This window comes from Talpa europaea (assembly GCF_964194135.1).
Source record: "Talpa europaea genome assembly, chromosome: 8".
In the NCBI taxonomy this organism is placed as follows: domain Eukaryota; kingdom Metazoa; phylum Chordata; class Mammalia; order Eulipotyphla; family Talpidae; genus Talpa; species Talpa europaea.
The window spans coordinates 20,994,799-21,009,809 of record NC_140075.1 but is presented as its reverse complement, the minus strand read 5'-3'; positions in this window follow the sequence as shown (position 1 = coordinate 21,009,809).

Here is a 15,011-nt window from a genome sequence, read left to right as displayed (position 1 = left end):
CAGGGGCTGCCCTCCCCTGACAGTGACCCCGCCCCTCCTACTAGGGCGTGTTCGGGCGCAAGGCCGGGCTCTGGGGCTGTGAGTGCAGGAGCAGGGTGCAGGTGTGCCCCGGCAGGAAGATTTGCCATTGCCCCGAGGGGGAAGAGGGTCCCGATTCCCCATGGGGGTAGAGTTGCCCTACCCCCAAGGGGGCTGAGGGTCCCCGAACCACCACCCCCCCGCTCACCCGCGCCCCCTACCGGCGGCCTTGAGAACTGCACCCTTGCGCATGCGCAGACTGGAGGGCGGGGTCAGGCTGGGGCCGGGGGCGGAGCCAGGGCCTCATCAGCCCTGCTGGGCCAGGTGAGGCCGCTTCCACTTTGAGTGGTCCTGGCCTGCCCGGGCTTTCTGTGCCGGCCTTTCCGCCTGCAGTGCTGGAAGAGGCCGCGGTCGCCCCTTGTCCGAGGCTTACAGGGGGTGCCCTCCCCTGAGAGAGACCCCGCCCCTCCGTCTAGGGCCTGTTCGTGCGAGGGGCCGTCCCCTCGGGGTGTGAGTGTTAGAGGACGGTGCAGGTGTCCTCTAGGGGGAAGATTGACCATTCCCCCGAGGGGGATAGGGTCTCGATTCCCCATGGGCGTTTGGGTGCCCCTAAGCCCAAGGGGGCTGAGGGTCCCCGAACCACACCCCCGCTCTCCAGCCACCCTCCCGGCGGCCCGGGAACTGCACCTTTGCGCATGCGCAGTCGGTGGGCGGGGTTAGGCTCCAGCCGAGCGCGGAGCCTGGGCCTCATCAGCCCCGCTGGGCGGGGGAGGACGCTTCCCCTTTGAGTGTTGCTGGCTTGCCCGGGGCATATCCGCGCCGGCCTGTCCGCCTGCCGTTTTGGAAGAGGCCGGGTCGCCGCTTGTCCGTGGCTTACAGGGGCTGCCCTCCCCTGACAGTGACCCCGCCCCTCCTACTAGGGCGTGTTCGGGCGCAGGGCCGGGCTCTGGGGCTGTGAATGCAGGAGCAGGGTGCAGGTGTGCCCCGGCAGGAAGATTTGCCATTCCCCCGAGGGGGAAGAGGGTCCCGATTCCCCATGGGGGTAGAGTTGCCCTACCCCCAAGGGGGCTGAGGGTCCCCTAACCACCACCCCCCCGCTCACCCGCGTCCCCTGCCGGCGGCCTTGAGAACTGCACCCTTGCGCATGCGCAGACGGGAGGGCGGGGTCAGGCTGGGGCCGGGGGCGGAGCCAGGGCCTCATCAGCCCTGCTGGGCCAGGTGAGGCCGCTTCCACTTTGAGTGGTCCTGGCCTGCCCGGGGCTTTCTGTGCCGGCCTTTCCGCCTGCAGTGCTGGAAGAGGCCGCGGTCGCCCCTTGTCCGAGGCTTACAGGGGGTGCCCTCCCCTGAGAGAGACCCCGCCCCTCCGTCTAGGGCCTGTTCGTGCGAGGGGCCGTCCCCTCGGGGTGTGAGTGTTAGAGGACGGTGCAGGTGTCCTCTAGGGGGAAGATTGACCATTCCCCCGAGGGGGATAGGGTCTCGATTCCCCATGGGCGTTTGGGTGCCCCTAAGCCCAAAGGGGCTGAGGGTCCCCGAACCACACCCCCGCTCTCCAGCCACCCTCCCGGCGGCCCGGGAACTGCACCTTTGCGCATGCGCAGTCGGTGGGCGGGGTTAGGCTCCAGCCGAGTGCGGAGCCTGGGCCTCATCAGCCCTGCTGGGCGGGGGAGGACGCTTCCCCTTTGAGTGTTGCTGGCTTGCCCGGGGCATATCCGCGCCGGCCTGTCCGCCTGCCGTTTTGGAAGAGGCCGGGTCGCCGCTTGTCCGTGGCTTACAGGGGCTGCCCTCCCCTGACAGTGACCCCGCCCCTCCTACTAGGGCGTGTTCGGGCACACGGCCGGGCTCTGGGGCTGTGAGTGCAGGAGCAGGGTGCAGGTGTGCCCCGGCAGGAAGATTTGCCATTCCCCCGAGGGGGAAGAGGGTCCCGATTCCCCATGGGGGTAGAGTTGCCCTACCCCCAAGGGGGCTGAGGGTCCCCGAACCACCACCCCCCCGCTCACCCGCGCCCCCTGCCGGCGGCCTTGAAAACTGCACCCTTGCGCATGCGCAGACGGGAGGGCGGGGTCAGGCTGGGGCCGGGGGCGGAGCCTGGGCCTCATCAGCCCTGCTGGGCCAGGTGAGGCCGCTTCCACTTTGAGTGGTCCTGGCCTGCCCGGGGCTTTCTGCGCCGGCCTTTCCGCCTGCAGTGCTGGAAGAGGCCGCGGTCGCCCCTTGTCCGAGGCTTACAGGGGGTGCCCTCCCCTGAGAGAGACCCCGCCCCTCCGTCTAGGGCCTGTTCGTGCGAGGGGCCGTCCCCTCGGGGTGTGAGTGTTAGAGGAGGGTGCAGGTGTCCTCTTGGGGGAAGATTGACCATTCCCCCGAGGGGGATAGGGTCTCGATTCCCCATGGGCGTTTGGGTGCCCCTAAGCCCAAGGGGGCTGAGGGTCCCCGAACCACACCCCCGCTCTCCAGCCACCCTCCCGGCGGCCCGGGAACTGCACCTTTGCGCATGCGCAGTCGGTGGGCGGGGTTAGGCTCCAGCTGAGCGCGGAGCCTGGGCCTCATCAGCCCTGCTGGGCGGGGGAGGACGCTTCCCCTTTGAGTGTTGCTGGCTTGCCCGGGGCATATCCGCGCAGGCCTGTCCGCCTGCAGTTTTGGAAGAGGCCGGGTCGCCGCTTGTCCGTGGCTTACAGGGGCTGCCCTCCCCTGACAGTGACCCCGCCCCTCCTACTAGGGCGTGTTCGGGCGCACGGCCGGGCTCTGGGGCTGTGAGTGCAGGAGCAGGGTGCAGGTGTGCCCCGGCAGGAAGATTTGCCATTCCCCCGAGGGGGAAGAGGGTCCCGATTCCCCATGGGGGTAGAGTTGCCCTACCCCCAAGGGGGCTGAGGGTCCCCGAACCACCACCCCCCCGCTCACCCGCGCCCCCTGCCGGCGGCCTTGAGAACTGCACCCTTGCGCATGCGCAGACGGGAGGGGGGTCAGGCTGGGGCCGGGGGCGGAGCCTGGGCCTCATCAGCCCTGCTGGGCCAGGTGAGGCCGCTTCCATTTTGAGTGGTCCTGGCCTGCCCGGGGCTTTCTGCGCCGGCCTTTCCGCCTGCAGTGCTGGAAGAGGCCGCGGTCGCCCCTTGTCCGAGGCTTACAGGGGGTGCCCTCCCCTGAGAGAGACCCCGCCCCTCCGTCTAGGGCCTGTTCGTGCGAGGGGCCGTCCCCTCGGGGTGTGAGTGTTAGAGGAGGGTGCAGGTGTCCTCTAGGGGGAAGATTGACCATTCCCCCGAGGGGGATAGGGTCTCGATTCCCCATGGGCGTTTGGGTGCCCCTAAGCCCAAGGGGGCTGAGGGTCCCCGAACCACACCCCCGCTCTCCAGCCACCCTCCCGGCGGCCCGGGAACTGCACCTTTGCGCATGCGCAGTCGGTGGGCGGGGTTAGGCTCCAGCCGAGCGCGGAGCCTGGGCCTCATCAGCCCCGCTGGGCGGGGGAGGACGCTTCCCCTTTGAGTGTTGCTGGCTTGCCCGGGGCATATCCGCGCCGGCCTGTCCGCCTGCCGTTTAGGAAGAGGCCGGGTCGCCGCTTGTCCGTGGCTTACAGGGGCTGCCCTCCCCTGACAGTGACCCCGCCCCTCCTACTAGGGCGTGTTCGGGCGCAGGGCCGGGCTCTGGGGCTGTGAGTGCAGGAGCAGGGTGCAGGTGTGCCCCGGCAGGAAGATTTGCCATTCCCCCGAGGGGGAAGAGGGTCCCGATTCCCCATGGGGGTAGAGTTGCCCTACCCCCAAGGGGGCTGAGGGTCCCCGAACCACCACCCCCCCGCTCACCCGCGCCCCCTGCCGGCGGCCTTGAGAACTGCACCCTTGCGCATGCGCAGACGGGAGGGCGGGGTCAGGCTGGGGCCGGGGGCGGAGCCTGGCCCTCATCAGCCCTGCTGGGCCAGGTGAGGCCGCTTCCACTTTGAGTGGTCCTGGCCTGCCCGGGGCTTTCTGCGCCGGCCTTTCCGCCTGCAGTGCTGGAATAGGCCGCGGTCGCCCCTTGTCCGAGGCTTACAGGGGGTGCCCTCCCCTGAGAGAGACCCCGCCCCTCCGTCTAGGGCCTGTTCGTGCGAGGGGCCGTCCCCTCGGGGTGTGAGTGTTAGAGGAGGGTGCAGGTGTCCTCTAGGGGGAAGATTGACCATTCCCCCGAGGGGGATAGGGTCTCGATTCCCCATGGGCGTTTGGGTGCCCCTAAGCCCAAGGGGGCTGAGGGTCCCCGAACCACACCCCCGCTCTCCAGCCACCCTCCCGGCGGCCCGGGAACTGCACCTTTGCGCATGCGCAGTCGGTGGGCGGGGTTAGGCTCCAGCCGAGCGCGGAGCCTGGGCCTCATCAGCCCTGCTGGGCGGGGGAGGACGCTTCCCCTTTGAGTGTTGCTGGCTTGCCCGGGGCATATCCGCGCCGGCCTGTCCGCCTGCCGTTTTGGAAGAGGCCGGGTCGCCGCTTGTCCGTGGCTTACAGGGGCTGCCCTCCCCTGACAGTGACCCCGCCCCTCCTACTCGGGCGTGTTCGGGCGCAGGGGCGGGCTCTGGGGCTGTGAGTGCAGGAGCAGGGTGCAGGTGTGCCCCGGCAGGAAGATTTGCCATTCCCCCGAGGGGGAAGAGGGTCCCGATTCCCCATGGGGGTAGAGTTGCCCTACCCCCAAGGGGGCTGAGGGTCCCCGAACCACCACCCCCGCGCTCACCCGCGCCCCCTGCCGGCGGCCTTGAGAACTGCACCCTTGCGCATGCGCAGACGGGAGGGCGGGGTCAGGCTGGGGCCGGGGGCGGAGCCTGTGCCTCATCAGCCCTGCTGGGCCAGGTGAGGCCGCTTCCACTTTGAGTGGTCCTGGCCTTCCCGGGGCTTTCTGCGCCGGCCTTTCCGCCTGCAGTGCTGGAAGAGGCCGCGGTCGCCCCTTGTCCGAGGCTTACAGGGGGTGCCCTCCCCTGAGAGAGACCCCGCCCCTCCGTCTAGGGCCTGTTCGTGCGAGGGGCCGTCCCCTCGGGGTGTGAGTGTTAGAGGAGGGTGCAGGTGTCCTCTAGGGGGTAGATTGACCATTCCCCCGAGGGGGATAGGGTCTCGATTCCCCATGGGCGTTTGGGTGCCCCTAAGCCCAAAGGGGCTGAGGGTCCCCGAACCACACCCCCGCTCTCCAGCCACCCTCCCGGGGGCCCGGGAACTGCACCTTTGCGCATGAGCAGTCGGTGGGCGGGGTTAGGCTCCAGCCGAGCGCGGAGCCTGGGCCTCATCAGCCCTGCTGGGCGGGGGAGGACGCTTCCGCTTTGAGTGTTGCTGGCTTGCCCGGGGCATATCCGCGCTGGCCTGTCAGCCTGCCGTTTTGGAAGAGGCCGGTCGCCGCTTGTCCGTGGCTTACAGGGGCTGCCCTCCCCTGACAGTGACCCCACCCCTCCTACTAGGGCGTGTTCGGGCGCACGGCCGGGCTCTGGGGCTGTGAGTGCAGGAGCAGGGTGCAGGTGTGCCCCGGCAGGAAGATTTGCCATTCCCCCGAGGGGGAAGAGGGTCCCGATTCCCCATGGGGGTAGAGTTGCCCACCCCCAAGGGGGCTGAGGGTCCCCGAACCACCACCCCCCCGCTCACCCGCGCCCCCTGCCGGCGGCCTTGAGAACTGCACCCTTGCGCATGCGCAGACGGGAGGGCGGGGTCAGGCTGGGGCCGGGGGCGGAGCCTGGCCCTCATCAGCCCTGCTGGGCCAGGTGAGGCCGCTTCCACTTTGAGTGGTCCTGGCCTGCCCGGGGCTTTCTGCGCCGGCCTTTCCGCCTGCAGTGCTGGAATAGGCCGCGGTCGCCCCTTGTCCGAGGCTTACAGGGGGTGCCCTCCCCTGAGAGAGACCCCGCCCCTCCGTCTAGGGCCTGTTCGTGCGAGGGGCCGTCCCCTCGGGGTGTGAGTGTTAGAGGAGGGTGCAGGTGTCCTCTAGGGGGAAGATTGACCATTCCCCCGAGGGGGATAGGGTCTCGATTCCCCATGGGCGTTTGGGTGCCCCTAAGCCCAAGGGGGCTGAGGGTCCCCGAACCACACCCCCGCTCTCCAGCCACCCTCCCGGCGGCCCGGGAACTGCACCTTTGCGCATGCGCAGTCGGTGGGCGGGGTTAGGCTCCAGCCGAGCGCGGAGCCTGGGCCTCATCAGCCCTGCTGGGCGGGGGAGGACGCTTCCCCTTTGAGTGTTGCTGGCTTGCCCGGGGCATATCCGCGCCGGCCTGTCCGCCTGCCGTTTTGGAAGAGGCCGGGTCGCCGCTTGTCCGTGGCTTACAGGGGCTGCCCTCCCCTGACAGTGACCCCGCCCCTTCTACTAGGGCGTGTTCGGGCGCAGGGGCGGGCTCTGGCGCTGTGAGTGCAGGAGCAGGGTGCAGGTGTGCCCCGGCAGGAAGATTTGCCATTCCCCCGAGGGGGAATAGGGTCCCGATTCCCCATGGGGGTAGAGTTGCCCTACCCCCAAGGGGGCTGAGGGTCCCCGAACCACCACCCCCCCGCTCACCCGCGCCCCCTGCCGGCGGCCTTGAGAACTGCACCCTTGCGCATGCGCAGACGGGAGGGCGGGGTCAGGCTGGGGCCGGGGGCGGAGCCTGTGCCTCATCAGCCCTGCTGGGCCACGTGAGGCCGCTTCCACTTTGAGTGGTCCTGGCCTGCCCGGGGCTTTCTGCGCCGGCCTTTCCGCCTGCAGTGTTGGAAGAGGCCGCGGTCGCCCCTTGTCCGAGGCTTACAGGGGGTGCCCTCCCCTGAGAGAGACCCCGCCCCTCCGTCTAGGGCCTGTTCGTGCGAGGGGCCGTCCCCTCGGGGTGTGAGTGTTAGAGGAGGGTGCAGGTGTCCTCTAGGGGGAAGATTGACCATTCCCCCGAGGGGGATAGGGTCTCGATTCCCCATGGGCGTTTGGGTGCCCCTAAGCCCAAGGGGGCTGAGGGTCCCCGAACCACACCCCCGCTCTCCAGCCACCCTCCCGGCGGCCCGGGAACTGCACCTTTGCGCATGCGCAGTCGGTGGGCGGGGTTAGGCTCCAGCCAAGCGCGGAGCCTGGGCCTCATCAGCCCTGCTGGGCGGGGGAGGACGCTTCCCCTTTGAGTGTTGCTGGCATGCCCGGGGCATATCCGCGCCGGCCTGTCCGCCTGCCGTTTTGGAAGAGGCCGGGTCGCCGCTTGTCCGTGGCTTACAGGGGCTGCCCTCCCCTGACAGTGACCCCGCCCCTCCTACTAGGGCGTGTTCGGGCGCACGGCCGGGCTCTGGGGCTGTGAGTGCAGGAGCAGGGTGCAGGTGTGCCCCGGCAGGAAGATTTGCCATTCCCCCGAGAGGGAAGAGGGTCCCGATTCCCCATGGGGGTAGAGTTGCCCTACCCCCAAGGGGGCTGAGGGTCCCCGAACCACCACCCCCCCGCTCACCCGCGCCCCCTGCCGGCGGCCTTGAGAACTGCACCCTTTCGCATGCGCAGACGGGAGGGGGGGTCAGGCTGGGGCCGGGGGCGGAGCCTGGGCCTCATCAGCCCTGCTGGGCCAGGTGAGGCCGCTTTCATTTTGAGTGGTCCTGGCCTGCCCGGGGCTTTCTGCGCCGGCCTTTCCGCCTGCAGTGCTGGAAGAGGCCGCGGTCGCCCCTTGTCCGAGGCTTACAGGGGGTGCCCTCCCCTGAGAGAGACCCCGCCCCTCCGTCTAGGGCCTGTTCGTGCGAGGGGCCGTCCCCTCGGGGTGTGAGTGTTAGAGGAGGGTGCAGGTGTCCTCTAGGGGGAAGATTGACCATTCCCCCGAGGGGGATAGGGTCTCGATTCCCCATGGGCGTTTGGGTGCCCCTAAGCCCAAGGGGGCTGAGGGTCCCCGAACCACACCCCCGCTCTCCAGCCACCCTCCCGGCGGCCCGGGAACTGCACCTTTGCGCATGCGCAGTAGGTGGGCGGGGTTAGGCTCCAGCCGAGCGCGGAGCCTGGGCCTCATCAGCCCCGCTGGGCGGGGGAGGACGCTTCCCCTTTGAGTGTTGCTGGCTTGCCCGGGGCATATCCGCGCCGGCCTGTCCGCCTGCCGTTTAGGAAGAGGCCGGGTCGCCGCTTGTCCGTGGCTTACAGGGGCTGCCCTCCCCTGACAGTGACCCCGCCCCTCCTACTAGGGCGTGTTCGGGTGCAGGGCCGGGCTCTGGGGCTGTGAGTGCAGGAGCAGGGTGCAGGTGTGCCCCGGCAGGAAGATTTGCCATTCCCCCGAGGGGGAAGAGGGTCCCGATTCCCCATGGGGGTAGAGTTGCCCTACCCCCAAGGGGGCTGAGGGTCCCCGAACCACCACCCCCCCGCTCACCCGCGCCCCCTGCCGGCGGCCTTGAGAACTGCACCCTTGCGCATGCGCAGACGGGAGGGCGGGGTCAGGCTGGGGCCGGGGGCGGAGCCTGGGCCTCATCAGCCCTGCTGGGCCAGTTGAGGCCGCTTCCACTTTGAGTGGTCCTGGCCTGCCCGGGGCTTTCTGCGCCGGCCTTTCCGCCTGCAGTGCTGGAAGAGGCCGCGGTCGCCCCTTGTCCGAGGCTTACAGGGGGTGCCCTCCCCTGAGAGAGACCCCGCCCCTCCGTCTAGGGCCTGTTCGTGCGAGGGGCCGTCCCCTCGGGGTGTGAGTGTTAGAGGAGGGTGCAGGTGTCCTCTAGGGGGAAGATTGACCATTCCCCCGAGGGGGATAGGGTCTCGATTCCCCATGGGCGTTTGGGTGCCCCTAAGCCCAAGGGGGCTGAGGGTCCCCGAACCACACCCCCGCTCTCCAGCCACCCTCCCGGCGGCCCGGGAACTGCACCTTTGCGCATGCGCAGTCGGTGGGCGGGGTTAGGCTCCAGCCGAGCGCGGAGCCTGGGCCTCATCAGCCCTGCTGGGCGGGGGAGGACGCTTCCCCTTTGAGTGTTGCTGGCATGCCCGGGGCATATCCGCGCCGGCCTGTCCGCCTGCCGTTTTGGAAGAGGCCGGGTCGCCGCTTGTCCGTGGCTTACAGGGGCTGCCCTCCCCTGACAGTGACCCCGCCCCTCCTACTAGGGCGTGTTCGGGCGCAGGTCCGGGCTCTGGGGCTGTGAGTGCAGGAGCAGGGTGCAGGTGTGCCCCGGCAGGAAGATTTGCCATTCCCCCGAGGGGGAATAGGGTCCCGATTCCCCATGGGGGTAGAGTTGCCCTACCCCCAAGGGGGCTGAGGGTCATCGAACCACCACCCCCCCGCTCACCCGCGCCCCCTGCCGGCGGCCTTGAGAACTGCACCCTTGCGCATGCGCAGACGGGAGGGCGGGGTCGGCTGGGCCCGGGGGCGGAGCCTGGGCCTCATCAGACCTGCTGGGCCAGGTGAGGCCGCTTCCACTTTGAGTGGTCCTGGCCTGCCCGGGGCTTTCTGCGCCGGCCTTTCCGCCTGCAGTGTAGGAAGAGGCTGCGGTCGCCCCTTGTCCGAGGCTTACAGTGGGTGCCCTCCCCTGAGAGAGACCCCGCCCCTCCGTCTAGGGCCTGTTCGTGCGAGGGGCCGTCCCCTCGGGGTGTGAGTGTTAGAGGAGGGTGCAGGTGTCCTCTTGGGGGAAGATTGACCATTCCCCCGAGGGGGATAGGGTCTCGATTCCCCATGGGCGTTTGGGTGCCCCTAAGCCCAAGGGGGCTGAGGGTCCCCGAACCACACCCCCGCTCTCCAGCCACCCTCCCGGCGGCCCGGGAACTGCACCTTTGCGCATGCGCAGTCGGTGGGCGGGGTTAGGCTCCAGCCGAGCGCGGAGCCTGGGCCTCATCAGCCCTGCTGGGCGGGGGAGGACGCTTCCCCTTTGAGTGTTGCTGGCTTGCCCGGGGCATATCCGCGCCGGCCTGTCCGCCTGCCGTTTTGGAAGAGGCCGGGTCGCCGCTTGTCCGTGGCTTACAGGGGCTGCCCTCCCCTGACAGTGACCCCGCCCCTCCTACTAGGGCGTGTTCGGGCGCACGGCCGGGCTCTGGGGCTGTGAGTGCAGGAGCAGGGTGCAGGTGTGCCCCGGCAGGAAGATTTGCCATTCCCCCGAGAGGGAAGAGGGTCCCGATTCCCCATGGGGGTAGAGTTGCCCTACCCCCAAGGGGGCTGAGGGTCCCCGAACCACCACCCCCCCGCTCACCCGCGCCCCCTGCCGGCGGCCTTGAGAACTGCACCCTTGCGCATGCGCAGACGGGAGGGGGGGTCAGGCTGGGGCCGGGGGCGGAGCCTGGGCCTCATCAGCCCTGCTGGGCCAGGTGAGGCCGCTTCCATTTTGAGTGGTCCTGGCCTGCCCGGGGCTTTCTGCGCCGGCCTTTCCGCCTGCAGTGCTGGAAGAGGCCGCGGTCGCCCCTTGTCCGAGGCTTACAGGGGGTGCCCTCCCCTGAGAGAGACCCCGCCCCTCCGTCTAGGGCCTGTTCGTGCGAGGGGCCGTCCCCTCGGGGTGTGAGTGTTAGAGGAGGGTGCAGGTGTCCTCTAGGGGGAAGATTGACCATTCCACCGAGGGGGATAGGGTCTCGATTCCCCATGGGCGTTTGGGTGCCCCTAAGCCCAAAGGGGCTGAGGGTCCCCGAACCACACCCCCGCTCTCCAGCCACCCTCCCGGCGGCCCGCAACTGCACCTTTGCGCATGCGCAGTCGGTGGGCGGGGTTAGGCTCCAGCCGAGCGCGGAGCCTGGGCCTCATCAGCCCTGCTGGGCGGGGGAGGACGCTTCCCCTTTGAGTGTTGCTGGCTTGCCCGGGGCATATCCGCGCTGGCCTGTCAGCCTGCCGTTTTGGAAGAGGCCGGTCGCCGCTTGTCCGTGGCTTACAGGGGCTGCCCTCCCCTGACAGTGACCCCGCCCCTCCTACTAGGGCGTGTTCGGGCGCAGGGGCGGGCTCTGGGGCTGTGAGTGCAGGAGCAGGGTGCAGGTGTGCCCCGGCAGGAAGATTTGCCATTCCCCCGAGGGGGAAGAGGGTCCCGATTCCCCATGGGGGTAGAGTTGCCCTACCCCCAAGGGGGTTGAGGGTCCCCGAACCACCACCCCCCCGCTCACCCGCGCCCCCTGCCGGCGGCCTTGAGAACTGCACCCTTGCGCATGCGCAGACGGGAGGGCGGGGTCAGGCTGGGCCCAGGGACGGAGCCTGGGCCTCATCAGCCCTGCTGGGCCAGGTGAGGCCGCTTCCACTTTGAGTGGTCCTGGCCTGCCCGGGGCTTTCTGCGCCGGCCTTTCCGCCTGCAGTGCTGGAATAGGCCGCGGTCGCCCCTTGTCCGAGGCTTACAGGGGGTGCCCTCCCCTGAGAGAGACCCCGCCCCTCCGTCTAGGGCCTGTTCGTGCGAGGGGCCGTCCCCTCGGGGTGTGAGTGTTAGAGGAGGGTGCAGGTGTCCTCTAGGGGGAAGATTGACCATTCCCCCGAGGGGGATAGGGTCTCGATTCCCCATGGGCGTTTGGGTGCCCCTAAGCCCAAGGGGGCTGAGGGTCCCCGAACCACACCCCCGCTCTCCAGCCACCCTCCCGGCGGCCCGGGAACTGCACCTTTGCGCATGCGCAGTCGGTGGGTGGGGTTAGGCTCCAGCCGAGCGCGGAGCCTGGGCCTCATCAGCCCTGCTGGGCGGGGGAGGACGCTTCCCCTTTGAGTGTTGCTGGCTTGCCCGGGGCATATCCGCGCCGGCCTGTCCGCCTGCCGTTTTGGAAGAGGCCGGGTCGCCGCTTGTCCGTGGCTTACAGGGGCTGCCCTCCCCTGACAGTGACCCCGCCCCTCCTACTAGGGCGTGTTCGGGCGCAGGGGCGGGCTCTGGGGCTGTGAGTGCAGGAGCAGGGTGCAGGTGTGCCCCGGCAGGAAGATTTGCCATTCCCCCGAGGGGGAAGAGGGTCCCGATTCCCCATGGGGGTAGAGTTGACCTACCCCCAAGGGGGCTGAGGGTCCCCGAACCACCACCGCCCCGCTCACCCGCGCCCCCTGCCGGCGGCCTTGAGAACTGCACCCTTGCACATGCGCAGACGGGAGGGCGGGGTCAGGCTGGTGCCGGGGGCGGAGCCTGGGCCTCATCAGCCCTGCTGGGCCAGGTGAGGCCGCTTCCACTTTGAGTGGTCCTGGCCTGCCCGGGGCTTTCTGCGCCGGCCTTTCCGCCTGCAGTGCTGGAAGAGGCCGCGGTCGCCCCTTGTCCGAGGCTTACAGGGGGTGCCCTCCCCTGAGAGAGACCCCGCCCCTCCGTCTAGGGCCTGTTCGTGCGAGGGGCCGTCCCCTCGGGGTGTGAGTGTTAGAGGAGGGTGCAGGTGTCCTCTAGGGGGAAGATTGACCATTCCCCCGAGGGGGATAGGGTCTCGATTCCCCATGGGCGTTTGGGTGCCCCTAAGCCCAAGGGGGCTGAGGGTCCCCGAACCACACCCCCGCTCTCCAGCCACCCTCCCGGCGGCCCGCAACTGCACCTTTGCGCATGCGCAGTCGGTGGGCGGGGTTAGGCTCCAGCCGAGCGCGGAGCCTGGGCCTCATCAGCCCCGCTGGGCGGGGGAGGACGCTTCCCCTTTGAGTGTTGCTGGCTTGCCCGGGGCATATCCGCGCCGGCCTGTCCGCCTGCCTTTTTGGAAGAGGCCGGTCGCCGCTTGTCCGTGGCTTACAGGGGTTGCCCTCCCCTGACAGTGACCCCGCCCCTCCTACTAGGGCGTGTTCGGGCGCAGGGCCGGGCTCTGGGGCTGTGAGTGCAGGAGCAGGGTGCAGGTGTGCCCCGGCAGGAAGATTTGCCATTCCCCCGAGGGGGAAGAGGGTCCCGATTCCCCATGGGGGTAGAGTTGCCCTACCCCCAAGGGGGCTGAGGGTCCCCGAACCACCACCCCCCCGCTCACCCGCGCCCCCTGCCGGCGGCCTTGAGAACTGCACCCTTGCGCATGCGCAGACGGGAGGGCGGGGTCAGGCTGGGGCCGGGGGCGGAGCCTGGGCCTCATCAGCCCTGCTGGGCCAGGTGAGGCCGCTTCCACTTTGAGTGGTCCTGGCCTGCCCGGGGCTTTCTGCGCCGGCCTTTCCGCCTGCAGTGCTGGAATAGGCCGCGGTCGCCCCTTGTCCGAGGCTTACAGGGGGTGCCCTCCCCTGAGAGAGACACCGCCCCTCCGTCTAGGGCCTGTTCGTGCGAGGGGCCGTCCCCTCGGGGTGTGAGTGTTAGAGGAGGGTGCAAGTGTCCTCTAGGGGGAAGATTGACCATTCCCCCGAGGGGGATAGGGTCTCGATTCCCCATGGGCGTTTGGGTGCCCCTAAGCCCAAGGGGGCTGAGGGTCCCCGAACCACACCCCCGCTCTCCAGCCACCCTCCCGGCGGCCCGGGAACTGCACCTTTGCGCATGCGCAGTCGGTGGGCGGGGTTAGGCTCCAGCCGAGCGCGGAGCCTGGGCCTCATCAGCCCTGCTGGGCGGGGGAGGACGCTTCCCCTTTGAGTGTTGCTGGCTTGCCCGGGGCATATCCGCGCCGGCCTGTCCGCCTGCCGTTTTGGAAGAGGCCGGGTCGCCGCTTGTCCGTGGCTTACAGGGGCTGCCCTCCCCTGACAGTGACCCCGCCCCTCCTACTCGGGCGTGTTCGGGCGCAGGGGCGGGCTCTGGGGCTGTGAGTGCAGGAGCAGGGTGCAGGTGTGCCCCGGCAGGAAGATTTGCCATTCCCCCGAGGGGGAAGAGGGTCCCGATTCCCCATGGGGGTAGAGTTGCCCTACCCCCAAGGGGGCTGAGGGTCCCCGAACCACCACCCCCCCGCTCACCCGCGCCCCCTGCCGGCGGCCTTGAGAACTGCACCCTTGCGCATGCGCAGACGGGAGGGCGGGGTCAGGCTGGGGCCGGCGGCGGAGCCTGTGCCTCATCAGCCCTGCTGGGCCAGGTGAGGCCGCTTCCACTTTGAGTGGTCCTGGCCTGCCCGGGGCTTTCTGCGCCGGCATTTCCGCCTGCAGTGCTGGAAGAGGCCGCGGTCGCCCCTTGTCCGAGGCTTACAGGGGGTGCCCTCCCCTGAGAGAGACCCCGCCCCTCCGTCTAGGGCCTGTTCGTGCGAGGGGCCGTCCCCTCGGGGTGTGAGTGTTAGAGGAGGGTGCAGGTGTCCTCTAGGGGGAAGATTGACCATTCCCCCGAGGGGGATAGGGTCTCGATTCCCCATGGGCGTTTGGGTGCCCCTAAGCCCAAGGGGGCTGAGGGTCCCCGAACCACACCCCCGCTCTCCAGCCACCCTCCCGGCGGCCCGGGAACTGCACCTTTGCGCATGCGCAGTCGGTGGGCGGGGTTAGGCTCCAGCCGAGCGCGGAGCCTGGGCCTCATCAGCCCCGCTGGGCGGGGGAGGACGCTTCCCCTTTGAGTGTTGCTGGCTTGCCCGGGGCATATCCGCGCCGGCCTGTCCGCCTGCCGTTTAGGAAGAGGCCGGGTCGCCGCTTGTCCGTGGCTTACAGGGGCTGCCCTCCCCTGACAGTGACCCCGCCCCTCCTACTAGGGCGTGTTCGGGTGCAGGGCCGGGCTCTGGGGCTGTGAGTGCAGGAGCAGGGTGCAGGTGTGCCCTGGCAGGAAGATTTGCCATTCCCCCGAGGGGGAAGAGGGTCCCGATTCCCCATGGGGGTAGAGTTGCCCTACCCCCAAGGGGGCTGAGGGTCCCCGAACCACCACCCCCCCGCTCACCCGCGCCCCCTGCCGGCGGCCTTGAGAACTGCACCCTTGCGCATGCGCAGACGGGAGGGCGGGGTCAGGCTGGGGCCGGGGGCGGAGCCTGGGCCTCATCAGCCCTGCTGGGCCAGTTGAGGCCGCTTCCACTTTGAGTGGTCCTGGCCTGCCCGGGGCTTTCTGCGCCGGCCTTTCCGCCTGCAGTGCTGGAAGAGGCCGCGGTCGCCCCTTGTCCGAGGCTTACAGGGGGTGCCCTCCCCTGAGAGAGACCCCGCCCCTCCGTCTAGGGCCTGTTCGTGCGAGGGGCCGTCCCCTCGGGGTGTGAGTGTTAGAAGAGGGTGCAGGTGTCCTCTAGGGGGAAGATTGACCATTCCCCCGAGGGGGATAGGGTCTCGATTCCCCATGGGCGTTTGGGTGCCCCTAAGCCCAAGGGGGCTGAGGGTCCCCGAACCACACCCCCGCTCTCCAGCCACCCTCCCGGCGGCCCGGGAACTG